The sequence below is a fragment of the Mustela lutreola genome, chromosome 2, assembly GCF_030435805.1.
Source record: "Mustela lutreola isolate mMusLut2 chromosome 2, mMusLut2.pri, whole genome shotgun sequence".
NCBI classification, from domain to species: Eukaryota; Metazoa; Chordata; class Mammalia; order Carnivora; family Mustelidae; genus Mustela; species Mustela lutreola.
The window spans coordinates 100,479,470-100,495,666 of NC_081291.1; the positions used below are offsets into that span (position 1 = coordinate 100,479,470).

At 38.1% G+C, this 16,197-nt stretch overlaps 1 protein-coding gene and 1 pseudogene across 9 annotated transcripts in view; both read right to left on the reverse strand.

Moving 5' to 3' along the window:
* NMNAT3 (nicotinamide nucleotide adenylyltransferase 3) overlaps positions 1-16,197 on the reverse strand; it is a 125,582-nt gene that overhangs the window by 54,689 nt on the left and 54,696 nt on the right. The window lies entirely within an intron of this gene.
* LOC131824596 (isopentenyl-diphosphate Delta-isomerase 1-like) lies at positions 772-5,662 on the reverse strand (annotated as a pseudogene).

Consider the following 16,197-nt stretch of genomic DNA (forward strand, 5'->3'; position numbering starts at 1 on the left):
TTTGTTGAGGGCTTTTATCATGAATAGATATTGTGATTTTTTTTCTGCATCCAATGAAATATGGTTTTTATCCTTTCTCTTGTTGATGTGATGTATCACACTGGTAATTTGTGAATGCTGAACTAGTTTTGCATCCCAGTAATAAATCACACTTAAGCACAGTGAATGATTTTTAATGCTTTGTTGAATTTGGCTTGCCAATATCCTGTGGAGGATTTTTCCATTTATGCTTATCAGAAATATTGACCTGTAATTTCCTTTTCTGGTAGTATCTTTATCTGGTTTTGGGATAAGGGTAATGCCAACCTCATAGAATGAATCTGGAAGCTTTCCTTCCTCTTCCATTTTTTGGAACAGTTTGAGAAGAATAGCTATTAACTCTTCTTTAAATGTTTGGTGGAATTCACCTGTGAAGCCATCTGGTCTTGGACTTTGTTGGAGTTTTTTGATTACTGATTCAATTTCTTTGCTAGTAATTGGTCTGTGCAAATTTTCTATTTCTTCCTGATTCAGTTTTGGGAGGTTATGTATCTAGAAATTTATTCATTTCTTCCAGGTTGTCCAATTTGTTGGCATGTAATTTTTCATAATATTCTCTTACAAGAGACAAGCACCTTTGTTATCTGTGGTATTGTTATTTCTCCTCTTTCATTTCTAATTTTGTTGGAGTCCCCCACCCCCGTTTTTTTGGAGTCTGGTTAGAGGTTTATCTTGGTTTCCTCAATCTGTTCTATTGTATTGTTTTTAAGTTTTTGTTTTACTTTATTCTAATCTATATTATTTCCTTTCTTCTACTGATTTTGGGTGCTTTTATTTTTCTTTTTCTAGATGCTGTAGGTATAAGGTTAGGTTGTTTGATATTTTTCTTGCTTCTTGTTTGATACATTTCTTACTTCTTGAGGTAGGCCTGTATTGCTCTAATCTTCTTCAGACAGCTTTTGCTGCATTCCAAGATTTTGGACCACTGTGTTTTCATTTTTTCTTTTCTTTTCTTAAGATTTTATTTATTTATTTGAGAGAGACAGAGACAGTGCGTGTGCGCACAAGCAGGGAGAGCGGCAGGCAGAGAGAGAAGCAGGCTCTCTGCCAATCAGGGGTACTGATGTGGGGATCAATCCCAGGACCCTGGGATCATGACCCAAGCCAAAGGCACACGCTTAACTGACCGAGCCACCCAGGTGCCCCTGTGTTTTCATTTTCATTTGTCTTAATGTATTTATTGATTTCCTCTTTGATTTCTTGGTTGACCCATTGATTGTTTAGTAGCAGGTTATTCAACCCCTATGTATTTGTGGTCTTTTCAGATTCTTCCTTATGGTTGATTTCTGGTTTCACAGAGTTCTATTCATATATGCTTTCAATCTTTGTGAATTTGTTGAGACTTGTTTTGTGGCCTAATATGTGATCTACTCTAGAGAACATTCCACGTGCGCTTGAAAACAATGTGTATTCAGTCCACTATTTTAGGATGTTATTTTCAAATATAACTGTTAGATCCATCTGGTCCAATGTGTCATTCACAGATGCTGTCTCATTGTTGATTTTCTGTTTGAATGATCTATGCATTGATGTAAGTGGGGTGTTCAAGTCCCCTACTATTATTGTGTTACTATCAGTTTCTTCCTTCAAGTTTGTTAATAGCTGCTTTATATATTTGGGTACATAAATATTTTCAATTGTTACATTTTGCTATTGGACTGTTGTCTTTATTATTATATAGAGTCCTTCTTTTTCTCTTGTAACTCTTTTTGTTTTAAAGTCTGTTTTGTCTGATATTGGTATACCACCCCTGCTATCTTTTGGTTATTATTTGCATGGAGTATCTTTTCCCAATCTTTCATTTTCAATCTGTTTCTCCCTATGGATCTAAATTGTCTCTTGTCATAACATATAGTTGGATCGTGTGGTTTTTTTCCCAACTGCCAATCCCTGTTTGACTGGAGAGTTTAACCCATTTACAGTTAAGGTAATTCCTGACAAGGAGGAATTTCTATGGTAGTGTTACTTGTTTTCTAAACGCCTTATAGCTCCCCCTTCCCTTATTTCTTTCTTTATTGTCTTCTTTTGTGTTTAGCTGCTCTTTCTGTAGTAGAAATTCCTTCTCATTTGAAGGAAATTGAAAGGAAGGAAATTGAAGGAAGTTGAAATTCCTTCTCATTTCCTTTTGTGTATATTCTATAGCTATTTTCTTTGTAGTTACCATGGAGATTACATTTAACACCCAAAGTTAAGACATTTTAATTTGAACTTACACCAGTGTACCTTCAATGGCATACAAAATCTCTGCTCCTTTAAACCTCTGTCCCCACCCATTTGTTGATGCCATAAAATAACATCTTCATAAATTGTGCAGTCAAAAACATAAACTTATAAGTCTTTTTTTTTTTTTTTTATGAGCAAGAGGAGGGGCGGAGGGAGAAAGAGACTCCCTGCCCAGCAGGGAACCCAACTGAAGGCCCGATCCCAGGACCCTTGGATCATGACATAAGCCAAAAATAGATGCTTAAGTGACTGAGCTACCCAAGCACTCCTTCTTATAATTCTTTTAAATCCATTAGTCTCTTAAATTATGTAGAAAATGAGACTTGGGATTACAAACCAGTTACAATAATACTAGCTTATATTAGACAATTTTTTTTTCAAACTTACAATCTCTTAAGATGTATAGGAACCAAAAAGTACAACTACAAACCACTGTTACAATAATACTAAATTTTATAATTTCCCATGTATTTAGCTCTACTGAGATCTTCCTTTCTCCATACAGATTCACGTTACTGTCTAGTTTCCTTTTTTTAAAATTTATTTTTTATTTTCAGCATAACAGTATTCATTATTTTTGCACCACACCCAATGCTCCATGCAATCTGTGCCCTCTATAATACCCACCACCTGGTACCCTGACCTCCCACCTCCCGCCCCTTCAAAACCCTCAGATTGTTTTTCAGAGTCCATAGTCTCTCATGGTTCACCTCCCCTTCCAATTTCCCCCAACTCCCTTCTCCTCTCTAACTCCCCATGTCCTCCATGCTATTTGTTATGCTCCACAAATAAGTGAATCCATATGATAATTGACTCTCTCTGCCTGACTTATTTTACTCAGCATAATCTCTTTCAGTCCCATCCATGTTGCTACAGAAGTTGGGTATTCGTCCTTTCTGATGGAGGCATAATACTCCATAGTGTATATGGACCACATCTTCCTTATAAAAACAGAACTCCCCTATGACCCTGCCATTGCACTACTGGGTATTTACCCCAAAAATACAGATGTAGTGAAAAGAAGGGCCATCTGTACCCCAATGTTTATAGCAGCAATGGCCACGGTCGCCAAACTGTGGAAAGAACCAAGATGCCCTTCAACGGACGAATGGATAAGGAAGATGTGGTCCTTTTATTTTACCTTACAAAACTCCCTGATCATTTCTTGCAAGGTAGGTCTAGTGGTAACAAACTCCCTCACAGCTTTTGTTTATCTGGGTATGTCTTAATTTCTCCCTCACTTTTTTCCTGGACTATAATAAAAATTTAATGATTTATAAATCATTTGGGAAAGAGCAAACTGCTCTACAGTGTGCTGACAAAGTTTATCACAATGTATCAAAAATGAAAAGCTTCACTTATTTGTTCGAGTTTGTTAGGACCATGTGCCTAGGTTAAATTAAGTTAATCTCTCTCTCTCTTTTTTTACAACAACCTCTCATAAATGTCTTTTACAAATAGTAATGTACACATATGGGGTGTGTGATACAAAATTAAGAAGTTGGTTGTGTTTTCCACACAAATACTAGTTGTAAAGTATCAATGTTTCAAGTAAGAGTTCCTAGGGAACCAAATTTTTAAAAATCATGTTAAGTTAAGCAGAGAAATTATTCAGTATTTTATTAACCACTCATCTCCACATTCACATTCTATGTAATTTCTCACGGTCAACAAAACTGATTCAAATAACTTTGAGATCTCCCACCATTTAAAGTGGAAAAGCTCCACAATAATTTGAAACCATGGAGTTATCCTAATTTCACCACTGGTTGCCTTTACCAGAAGTTCTTTTATCTCTTCCTTTGACACATAACTAATAGCTCTTAAACTCACGGTGCTCTGGAATCAAAAATACATTCCTCCTCACAAACAAAATGAATCAATTTCATGTTCCCCCCAGATACAACCTGATTGAGCCTTGCTGTGAATTTGTATTAGATAATTAATTCTTCTGGAGGAACCACTTTCATGGGAATTCCTAATTCAGCCTTTAAATATCTCTGTGCTGCTCTTCTTACTCCAGTCAGCATCATTTTCTTCTAGCTTTCCTGTATTACTTAATGGAGGACTACAACAAGTAGTGGTAAAACAACCTGGAAAGGTAATTTTAGCATCTGAGCATCTGATCTCTGTTGTAGCATGAACTCATTTTCAGTGTTGTATCATAAAATCCTAAAAGCTCAGTGCAATAATCCTTTCATTCAGGTGACAATTCTTTTTGGTTTTGGCCCAACTGTACTGTAATATTCATCAGCAAGGATACACATCTCTGGTAGGAGCTGAACCTGTTCCTTATAGAGGTTGTCAGTGTCTATCTCAGTTATCATTATGACCCATCTGATCTGTCCCACAATACCTAGCCCTCCCCTCTGATTTTTGACAGGCAGTTTTGCCAGATACAGAATTCTTGGTTGATGGACTTTTTCTTTTAGTACTCTGACTATATCAGTCCACTGCCTTCTAGCCTCCACAGTTTCTGATGAGAAATCTCCTGAAAACCTTATTGAGGATACCTTGTACGTGATGATTCACTCATTGCTCTCAGGATTGTCTCTCAGTATGCATCTCTTTGATTTCTTCTTTCTTGGCATTCACTGAGCTTCTTGGATGTTTATATTTACATCTTTCATCAAATTTGAAAAGCTTTCAGCCATTATTTCTTTAATTTCTTCATTTTTTCTTCTTGAATTTCTTCAACTCCTTTATTCCTCTTCTCCTTCTTGATTCCCACAATGCCTATGTTGATGTACTGGATGGTGTCCCATGGGTTTCTTATGCTCTGTTCAGTTTTCTTCAATCTTGTTTCTATCCTTTCCTCAGACTTGACAATTTCCATTATCCTATCTTTAAGTTTGCTAATTCTTTCTTCTGACTGCTCAAATCTGCCTTTGAATCTTTCTAGTGAATTTTTAAATTTCAGTTATTGTCATATTTAGTTCCAGTTTATCTTTTTGGTCCCTTTTAGGTTTTCTATCTTTTTGTCAGTATTTCCATTTTGTTCACACATGGTTTCTTGACTCTCTCTACATTCTTTCAGTTCTCTGAGCATCTTTAATGCCACTGCTTTAAAGTCTTTGTCTAGTGTATCCACCCTCAGATCTCTGACAATTTCTGTTGATTTATCTTTTTCCTTTGAGGAGGTCATACTTTGTTTCTTTGTATGTCTTGTGACTGTTTTGTAGAAAACTGGACATTTGAATCTAAGTGTGGCAACTCTGGAAATCAGATTCTCCTCCTTCTCCAGGGTTTTGATTTGTTGTTGTTGTTACTGCTTATTGTATTGTTTTTTAATTGTTTTAAGCTGTCTCTGTGATGAGGATCAGCCTGAGGTGTAAACTTATTCTGAGTGTCATCTCTCAGTCTTTCCCTGGGTATGTAAGGTTGTTTTTGTTTTTTTTTTTGTTTTTTTTTTTTTTTTTTTCTGAACATGCAGTTGTCAGTGTCTGGCTGCCAAAGGGGGGGAAATGAGGGGAAAGGAAGAAGGCACTGGCCCCTTAAATCCCCTGGAAATCTCTTCAACCAGAGGGGGAGAGGTTTGCAACAATTACTGGGGGCTGGGAGAAGTACAACAAGAGATCAGAGCAGATTCCTGATATTTGGGGGACAAGATCCTTTTTGCCAACCTTGGCTCCCAAAGGCTGTGTGCAGGCTGCTTCAGGAATATGTGCACAGCTGCCTGCTATGTGGAGGTTGGAGGATGGGTAACTGTTACTTGTGCTGAGCATTGAAGTTACCTACAACTTACCTGTCCAAGTCCTCCCCTAAAAGTTCAAGCCTTCAATAGACTCCAGAGTTCCAAAATAGTTACATCAGATACATTCTGGTAGTGCAATTGCTATTTAAGTGGGGAGACAAATTGTTGGTGTTTCCTAGTCTGCCATCCTCCTAGAATCCTCTGTGGGATAGTTTTTAAACTACAAATGAAATTTCTTTAATTGAGCTATTCAGGTTACTTTTTCTTCTTCTTAGTACTGCCAAATCAGCCCTCACTTCTGCCCTTAGAGTTTCTATGTTGCCACTAATGGCCTTCTCCAACCTAGACATTGCATGGATAACTGTTACCCTAAATTCCCTTTACAGCATACTGTTTATGTTCATATCCAATAGTTCTGTGGCAGATGGCACAGTCTCTGGATTTTTCCTCTGTTGGGTGTTCCTCCTCCTAGTCATATTGGTGAGAGAAGGTTGAAGGGATGTATAGTTGAATATAACAACCACGATCTAAGCAAGGTGCACCCTCCTTTACACTCTTTTCTTAGGGAGGTTGCTTCAAGTTGTGCTCTGGCAAATTCATAAGGTAAACCAAGAAGTAATAAGCAAACAATGGATCCAACCTGAGACACTGGTGGGGAAATCTAGAGTGGAAGGTGTTAGGTCCAGGGGGTGCTCTTCTTACTCCAATTTTGCACCAAAGCTCAGAGTCCAGATGTAAAGACTCAAAGACCCATGTTCAGGAGCCAAATAATGAAGTTTTAGAATATAAGTGAGGTTCAGTGGGGGGGGGGGAGGGTCTGGAGCCAATGACGAAGAAGGAATTAATGAGATGTCTTTGGGGCAAAATGGTGGTGGTTTATTAAAGCATGGGGACAGGACCCACGGGCAGAAAGAGCTGCTGCACTGGGTTGTGATGGGCGGCTGATTCTCCTTCTTCTTCTTTAAAAGAAAATCTAATTTTGAATGAGTGTGTCTTTCAAGAGATTTGTCTATTCTAATTAGGTTGTCAAATTTATAGGCATAAAGTTACTTATAATATTCCCTTATCTTTTTCCTCTCAGTAGAATCTATAGTTAAATCACCTCTCTCATTCCTGATGATGGTAGTTTGCGTCTTTGCTTTTTTCTCCTTCCCTTGATAATCTGTCTAGAGGTTCAATTTTATTATTATTTCAATTTTATTAATATTCTTAAACAAACATATATTGGTTTATTAAATTTCCTAATATGTTTGTTTTCTAATATGTTAAGTTTCAGCAGACTGATGTCTGCTCTCATCTTGTTTCCTTTTTTTCATGCTTGCTTTGTGTTTGCCCCCTATCCCTAATTTCTTTTTTTTTTAATTTTTTATTTTTTATAAACATATATTTTTATCCCCAGGGGTACAGGTCTGTGAATCGCCAGGTTTACACACTTCACAGCACTCACCAAAGCACATACCCTCCCCAATGTCCATAACCCCACCCCCCTTCTCCCAACCCCCCTCCCCCCAGCAACCTTCAGTTTGTTTTGTGAGATTAAGAGTCACTTATGCTTTGGCCCCCTCCCAATCCCATCTTGTTTCATTGATTCTTCTCCTACCCACTTAAGCCCCCATGTTGCATCAACACTTCCTCATATCAGGGAGATCATATGATAGTTGTCTTTCTCTGCTTGACTTATTTCGCTAAGCATGATACGCTCTAGTTCCATCCATGTTGTCGCAAATGGCAAGATTTCATTTCTTTTGATGGCTGCATAGTATTCCATTGTGTATATAGACCACATCTTCTTGATCCATTCATCTGTTGATGGACATCTAGGTTCTTTCCATAGTTTGGCTATTGTGAACATTGCTGCTATAAACATTTGGGTGCACGTGCCCCTTTGGATCACTACGTTTGTATCTTTAGGGTAAATACCCAGTAGTGCAATTGCTGGGTCATAGGGCAGTTCTATTTTCAACATTTTGAGGAACCTCCATGCTGTTTTCCAGAGTGGTTGCACCAGCTTGCATTCCCACCAACAGTGTAAGAGGGTTCCCCTTTCTCCGCATCCTTGCCAGCATCTGTCATTTCCTGACTTGTTGATTTTAGCCATTCTGACTGGTGTGAGGTGATATCTCATTGTGGTTTTGATTTGTATTTCCCTGATGCCGAGTGATATGGAGCACTTTTTCATGTGTCTGTTCGCCATCTGGATGTCTTCTTTGCAGAAATGTCTGTTCATGTACTCTGCCCATTTCTTGATTGGATTATTTGTTCTTTGGGTGTTGAGTTTGCTAAGTTCTTTATAGATTTTGGACACTAGTCCTTTATCTGATATGTCATTTGCAAATATCTTCTCCCATTCTGTCAGTTGTCTTTTGATTTTGTTAACTGTTTCCTTTGCTGTGCAAAAGCTTTTGATCTTGATGAAATCCCAATAGTTCATTTTTGCCCTTGCTTCCCTTGCCTTTGGCGATGTTCCTAGGAAGATGTTGCTGCAGCTGAGGTCGAAGAGGTTGCTGCCTGTGTTCTCCTCAAGGATTTTGATGGATTCCTTTCGCACATTGAGGTCCTTCATCCATTTTGAGTCTATTTTTGTGTGTGGTGTAAGGACATGGTCCAATTTCATTTTTCTGCATGTGGCTGTCCAATTTTCCCAACACCATTTATTGAAGAGGCTGTCTTTTTTCCACTGGACATTCTTTCCTGCTTTGTCGAACATGAGTTGACCATAGAGTTGAGGGTCTATTTCTGGGCTCTCTATTCTGTTCCATTGATCTATGTGTCTGTTTTTGTGCCAGTACCATGCTGTCTTGATGATGACAGCTTTGCAATAGAGCCTGTAGTCCGGAATTGTGATGCCACCAACTTTGGCTTTCTTTTTCAATATCCCTTTGGCTATTTGAGGTCTTTTCTGGTTCCATATAAATTTTAAAAATGATTTGTTCCATTTCTTTGAAAAAGATGGATGGTACTTTGATGGGAATTGCATTAAATGTGTAGATTGCTTTAGGTAGCATAGACATTTTCACAATATTTATTCTTCCAATCCAAGAGCATGGAACATTTTTCCATTTCTTGGTGTTTTCCTCAATTTCTTTCATGAGTACTTTATAGTTTTCTGAGTATAGATTCTGTGTCTCTTTGGTTAGGTTTATTCCTAGGTATCTTATGGTTTGGGGTGCAATTATAAATGGGATTGACTCCTTAATTTCTATTTCTTCTGTCTTGTTGTTGGTGAAGAGAAATGCAACTGATTTCTGTGCATTGATTTTATATCCTGACACTTTACTGAATTCCTGTATAAGTTCTAGCAGTTTTGGAGTGGAGTCTTTTGGGTTTTCCACATATAGTCTCATATCATCTGCGAAGAGTGATAATTTGACTTCTTCTTTGCCGATTTGGATGCCTTTAATTTCCTTTTGTTGTCTGATTGCTGAGGCTAGGACTTCTAGTAATATGTTGAATAGCAGTGGTGATAATGGACATCCCTGCCGTGTTCCTGACCTTAGCAGAAAAGTCTTCAGTTTTTCTCCATTGAGAAAATATCCATTGATATTTGCGGTGAGTTTTTCATAGATGGGTTTGATGATTTGAGGTATGTGCCCTCTATCCCTACACTTTGAAGAGTTTTGATCAGGAAGGGAGGCTGTACTTTGTCAAATGATTTTTCAGCATCTATTGAGAGTATCATATGGTTCTTGTTCTTTCTTTTATTGATGTGTTGTATCACACTGACTGATTTGGGGGTGTTGAACCAATCTTGCAGCCCTGGAATAAATCCCACTTGGCCGTGGTGAATAATCCTTTTAATGTACTGTTGAATCCTATTGGCTAATATTTTGGTGAGAATTTTTGCATCTGTGTTCATCAAGAATATTGGTCTATAGCTCTCTTTTTTGATGGGATCCTTGTCTGGTTTTGGGATCAAGGTGATGCTGGCCTCATAAAATGAGTTTGGAAGTTTTCCTTCCATTTCTGTTTTTTGGAACAGTTTCAGGAGAATAGGAATTAGTTCTTTAAATGTTTGGTAGAATTCCCCTGGGAAGCCATCTGGCCCTGGGCTTTTGTTTGTTTGGAGATTTTTAATGACTGTTTCAATCTCCTTACTGGTGATGGGTCGGTTCAGGCTTTCTATTTCTTCCTGGTTCAGTTGTGGTAGTTTATATGTTTCTAGGAATGCATCCATTTCTTCCAGATTGCCAAATTTGTTGGCGTAGAGTTGCTCATAGTATGTTCTTATAATAGTTTTTATTTCTTTGGTGTTAGTTGTGATCTCTCCTCTTTCATTCATGATTTATTTATTTGGGTCCTTTCTCTTTTCTTTTTGATAAGTCTGGCCAGGGGCTTATCAATTTTATTAATTCTTTCAAAGAACCAGCTCCTAGTTTCGTTAATTTGCTCTATTGTTTTTTTTTTTTTTGTTTGTTTGTTTCTATTTCATTGATTTCTGCTCTGATCTTTATGATTTCTCTTCTCCTGCTGGGCTTACGGTTTCTTTCTTGTTCTTTCTCCAGATCCTTTAGGTGTAGGGTTAGGTTGTGTACCTGAGACCTTTCTTGTTTCTTGAGAAAGGCTTGTACTGCTATATATTTTCCTCTCAGGACTGCCTTTGTTGTGTCCCACAGATTTTGAACCGTTGTATTTTCATTATCATTTGTTTCCATGATTTTTTTCAATTCTTTAATGTCCCGGTTGACCCATTCATTCTTTAGAAGGAAGCTGTTTAGTCTCCATGTATTTGGGTTCTTTCCAAACTTCCTCTTGTAGATGAGTTCTAGCTTCAGAGCATTGTGGTCTGAAAATATGCAGGGAATGATCCCAATCTTTTGAAACCGGTTGAGTCCTGATTTAGGACCGAGGATGTGATCTATTCTGGAGAATGTTCCATGTGCACTAGAGAAGAATGTGTATTCTGTTGCTTTGGGATGAAATGTTCTGAATATATCTGTGATGTACATCTGGTCCAGTGTGTCATTTAAGGCCTTTATTTCCTTGCTGATCTTTTGCTTGGATTATCTGTCCATTTCAGTGGGGAGAGTGTTAAAGTCCCCTATTGTATTGTATTATTGTTGATGTGTTCGATTTTTTTATTAATTGGTTTATATAGTTGGCTGCTCCCATGTTGGGGGCATAGATATTTAAAATTGTTAGATATTCTTGTTGGACAGACACTTTGAGTATGATATAATGTCCTTCCTCATCTCTTATTATAGTCTTTGGCTTAAAATCTAATTGATCTGATAGAAGGATTGCCACTCCTGCTTTCTTCTGATGTCCATTAGCATGGTAAATTGTTTTCCACCCCCTCACTTTAAATCTGGAGGTGTCTTCGGGCTTAAAATGAGTTTCTTGGAGGCAACATATAGATGGGCTTTGTTTTTTTATCCATTCTGATACCCTGTGTCTTTTGACTGGGGCATTTAGCCCATTAACATTCAGGGTAACTATTGAGAGATATGAATTTAGTGCCATTGTATTGCCTATAAGGTGACTGTTACTATATATTGTCTCTGTTCCTTACTGATCTACCACTTGTAGGCTCTCTCTTTGCTTAGAGGACCCCTTTCAATATTTCCTGTAGAGCTGGTTTGGTGTTTGCAAATTCTTTCAGTTTTTGTTTATCCTGGAAGCTTTTAATCTCTCCTTCTATTTTCAATGATAGCCTAGCTGGATATAGTATTCTTGCCTGCATGTTTTTCTCGTTTAGTGCTTTGAAAATATCATGCCAGCTCTTTCTGGCCTGCCAGGTCTCTGTGGATAAATCAGTTGCCAATCTAATATTTTTACCATTGTATGTTACAGACTTCTTTTCCTGGGCTGCTTTCAGGATTTTCTCTTTGTCACTCAGACTTGAAAATTTTACTATTAGGTGATGGAGTGTGGGCCTATTCTTATTGATTTTGAGGGGCGTTCTCTGAACCTCCTGAATTTTGATGCCCGTTCCCTTTGCCATATTGGGGAAATTCTCCCCAATAATTCTCTCCAATATACCTTCTGCTCCCTTCTCTCTTTCTTCTTCTTCTGGAATCCCAATTATTCTAATGTTGTTTTGTCCTATGGTGTCACTTATCTCTCGAATTCTCCCCTCGTGGTCCAGTAGTTGCTTGTCTCTCTTTTGCTCAGCTTCTTTATTCTCTGTCATTTGGTCTTCTATATCACTAATTCTTTCTTCTGCCTCATTTATGCTAGCAGTGAGTGCCTCCATTTTTGATTGCACCTCATTAATAGCTGTTTTGATTTCAACTTGGTTAGATTTTAGTTCTTTTATTTCTCCCAAAAGGACTTTTATGTCTCACAAGAGGGTTTCTCTAATATCTTCCATGCCTTTTTCGAGCCTGGCTAGAACCTTGCGAATTGTCATTCTGAACTCTAGATCTGACATATTATCAATGTCTGTATTAATTAGATCCCTAGCCTTCGGTATTGCCTCTTGTTCTTTTTTTTGTGGTGAATTTTTCCGCCTTGTCATTTTGTCCAGATAAGAGTATATGAAGGAGCAAATAAAATACTAACAGGGTGGCAACAACACTAGGAAAATATGCTTTAACCAAATCAGAAGAGGTCCCAAATCGTGAGGGGGGAGAAAGGGTATAAAAAGAGGTTCAAAAAGAAATAAAGAAAAAAAAAAAGAAAAGAATTAAAAAAAAAAAAAGAAAACGAATAAAGAAAAATATAAAAAGGAAAAAATATATATATTAGATAAACTAGTTAAAAACATTAAGAAAGAAAAGGGTAAAAGTTAAAAAAAAATTTAGCAGAAGAAGAGAAAAAAAATGAAAAAGAAAAAAATTAACTGCAAGACTAAAAAAAATCACAGGGAGAAAGCCATGAGTTCCGTGCTTTGCTTTCTCCTACTCTGGAATTCTCCTGCTCTCCTTGGTATTGAAACCGCACTCCTTGGTAGGTGAACTTGGTCCTGGCTGGAATTCTTGTTGATCTTCTGCGGGAGGGGTCTGGTGTAGTGATGATCTCAAGTGTCTTTGCCCCAGGCGGAATTGCACCGCCCTTACCAGGGGCCGGGCTGAGTAATCCGCTGGGGTTTGCTTTCAGGAGCTTTTGTTCCCTGAGCGCTTTCCGTAGAGTTCCGGAGGATGGGAATACAAATGGCGGCCTTTGGTCTCCGGCCCGGAGGAGCCGACAGCCCAGGGCCCCACTCCTCAGTGTGCCCTCAGATAACAGCGCCCAGTTACTCCCGTCTGCCTGACCTCCGGCCACGCTCCGAGCCCACTGAGCCTGTGGTTGGTTCAAGGTAACCCCCGAGCTTACTGTCGGCTCTGTCTCTGTAGCCGGCTTTCCCGTTCCAATACCCGCAAGCTCTGCGACACTCAGGCACCCCCGATCCTTCTGTGACCCTGCGGGACCTGACGCCACGCTGACCCCGCGTGGGCTTCGCCCCGGTTTAGCCTCTGGAGCGATGTCCCTCAGCGGAACAGACTTTTAAAAGTCCCGATTTTGTGCTCCGTTGCTCCGCCGCTTCCAGGGAGCCGGCCCTTCCCCCGGGGTCTATCTTCCCGTCGCTTTGGATTCACTTCTCCGCCAGTCCTACCTTTCAGAAAGTGATTGATTTTCTGTTTCCAGAATTGCTGTTCTTCTTCTCTTAGATCTGCCAATGGATTTGCAGGTGTTTGCAATCTTTAGGTAAGCTATCTAGCTGATCTCTTGCTAGCTGAAGTAGTCTCAGCCTGCTACTTCTCTGCCATCTTGACTCCTCCCTCCCTATCCCTAATTTCTTAAGACAGGAGCTGAACTCACTGATGTGAGAGCTATTTATCCATCCATCTTTTCCCTTTCCTTTTTCCTTCTCTTTTTCCTTCCCTTTTGCTTTCTCTTCCCTTCTTTCCCTCCTTACCCAATATGGTATTTAGTACTATAAAATTCCCCTAAGTACTGCTTTAGTGACATCCCAAAATTTTTGATATATTGTTTTCATTTCCATGTAGCTCAAAATATTCTTTGGTTTCCATTTGGCTTTCTTTTATAACCCATGGGTTTTTAGACACGTGTTACTTCATTTTCATATTTGGGGATCTTTTTTTTTTTTTTTTAAAGATTTTGTTCATTTATTTGACAGAGAGAAATCACAAGTAGATGGAGAGGCAGGCAGAGAGAGAGAGAGGGAAGCAGGCTCCCTGCTGAGCAGAGAGCCCGATGCGGGACTCGATCCCAGGACCCTGAGATTATGACCTGAGCCGAAGGCAGCGGCTTAACCCACTGAGCCACCCAGGCGCCCCATATTTGGGGATCTTCCAGAGGTCTTTTTGTTAGTAATTTGTCATTTAATTCTACTGAGGTTTAGGATGCACTTTGTAGGATTTTAATCCTTTTACCTTTATTGAGATTTCTTTTATGGTCCAAAATATGGTCTATCTCGGTAAATATTCTCTATGTCCTTGAAAGGAACATGGATTCTGCTGATGTTTGGTTGAGTGTTCTTTAAATGTCAACTAGGTCAAATTGGTAGATAGTGTCATTCAAGACTTCTACATTCTTAATTATTTTCTGTGTACTTATTCTATCAGTAAGAATTGAAATATCTGACTGTAATTGTAGATTTATCTATTTTTCTTGCAGTTCCATGTTAAGTAAAAAAAAGATTCAGGATTATTATTTCTTAAAGAATTGGACTCTTTATCCCTTTTTCATTTGAAATCTATTTTCTCTGATATTACTATAGCCATTTCAGCTTTCTTTTAACTAGTGTCAGCATGGAGTAGTTTTCCATTCTTTTACTTTGAACGTATTTGTGTCTTTATATTTTAACGTATTTCTTGTAGGCATCATATAGTTGTAGTTGGGTGTTGCTTATTTTATCCAATCTGATGGTGTCTGCACTTTAGTAGGAGTTGTTAGACTACAACTGACACTTCTGGGCACCAACCCCCCATGCAACTGAAAATCCACATGTAATGTTTAACTTCCCCCCAACTTAACTAATAGCCTACTGCTGACCAGAAACCTTACTGATAACAAAAAGTTCATTAACACATATGTATTGTATGTATTATAACACATATGTTTTATGTATTATATATCATGTTTTTACTGATACAGAAAGTTCCTTAATACATATGTTGTATGTATTATTATTTTTTTTTTTAAAGATTTTATTTATTTATTTGACAGAGAGAGATCACAAGTAGGCAGAGAGGCAGGCAGACAGAGAGAGAGGAGGAAACAGGCTCCCTGCTGAGCAGAGAGCCCGATGTGGGACTCGATCCCAGGACCCCGAGATCATGACCTGAGCTGAAGGCAGCGGCTTAACCCACTGAGCCACCCAGGCACCCCTGTTGTATGTATTATATACCATGTTCTTATAATAAAGCAAGCTAAAGAAAAGAAGATGTTATGAAGAAAATTGTAAGGAAGAGAAAATACATTTACAGAATTGTACTGTAGTCATAAAAAAAATCTGTGTATAAATGGACCTGTACAGTTCAAATCTGTGCTGTTCAAGGGTCAACTGTACTTTTATTTTGTGATTACTGATATTGTTAGATTTAAGTCTGTCATTTTGTTATTTGCTTTCTATTTGCCCCATCTATTCTTCAGTCCTCTTTCCTTCTTTCCTTTCTTCTTCTAAATTAACTGAGTATATTCTGATTCTATTTTGTCTCCTTTGTAGGCTTCTTAGCTATACCTTTTTTTTAAGTGGCTGTATTAGGGTTTATTTTATATCTATCTACCTGTCTGTCTATGGCACAATCTACCTTAAGGTGATACTATACTACTTCACGTATAAGAATCTTACAATAGTCTTCCATTTTCCCCCTCCCCATGTTTATGACATTGTCATGTGTTTTATGTGTTATATACTTGTCATATATTTTACTTCTACATATGTTATAAACCCCACAATATATTCCTATTATTTTTGTTTGAATAGTCAGTCGTCTTTTAAAGAAGTTTAAGTAATAAGAGAAAAACTTACATAATTGCCCATGTGGTTACCAGTGCCTTGTATTCCTATTGTGTAGATCCATATTTCCATTTGGTATCATTTCTCTCTGCCTGGAGGATTTTAGCATTTCACTAGTGAAAGTCTGATGGTAAAATCTTTCAGCTTTTATATAGTTGAAAAAACTTTTTTTTTTTTTTGCCTTTGTTTCTTCAAGATATATTTTTTGTTGGATATAGAATCCTAGGTTGACAATTTTTTTCTTTCAGTACTTTAAAGATGTTGTTCCACTAAATCCCCTTTTGCTGAATTCAATAATGGGAAATCTGCTGTCCTATTTATTTTTGTTCTGTGGCTG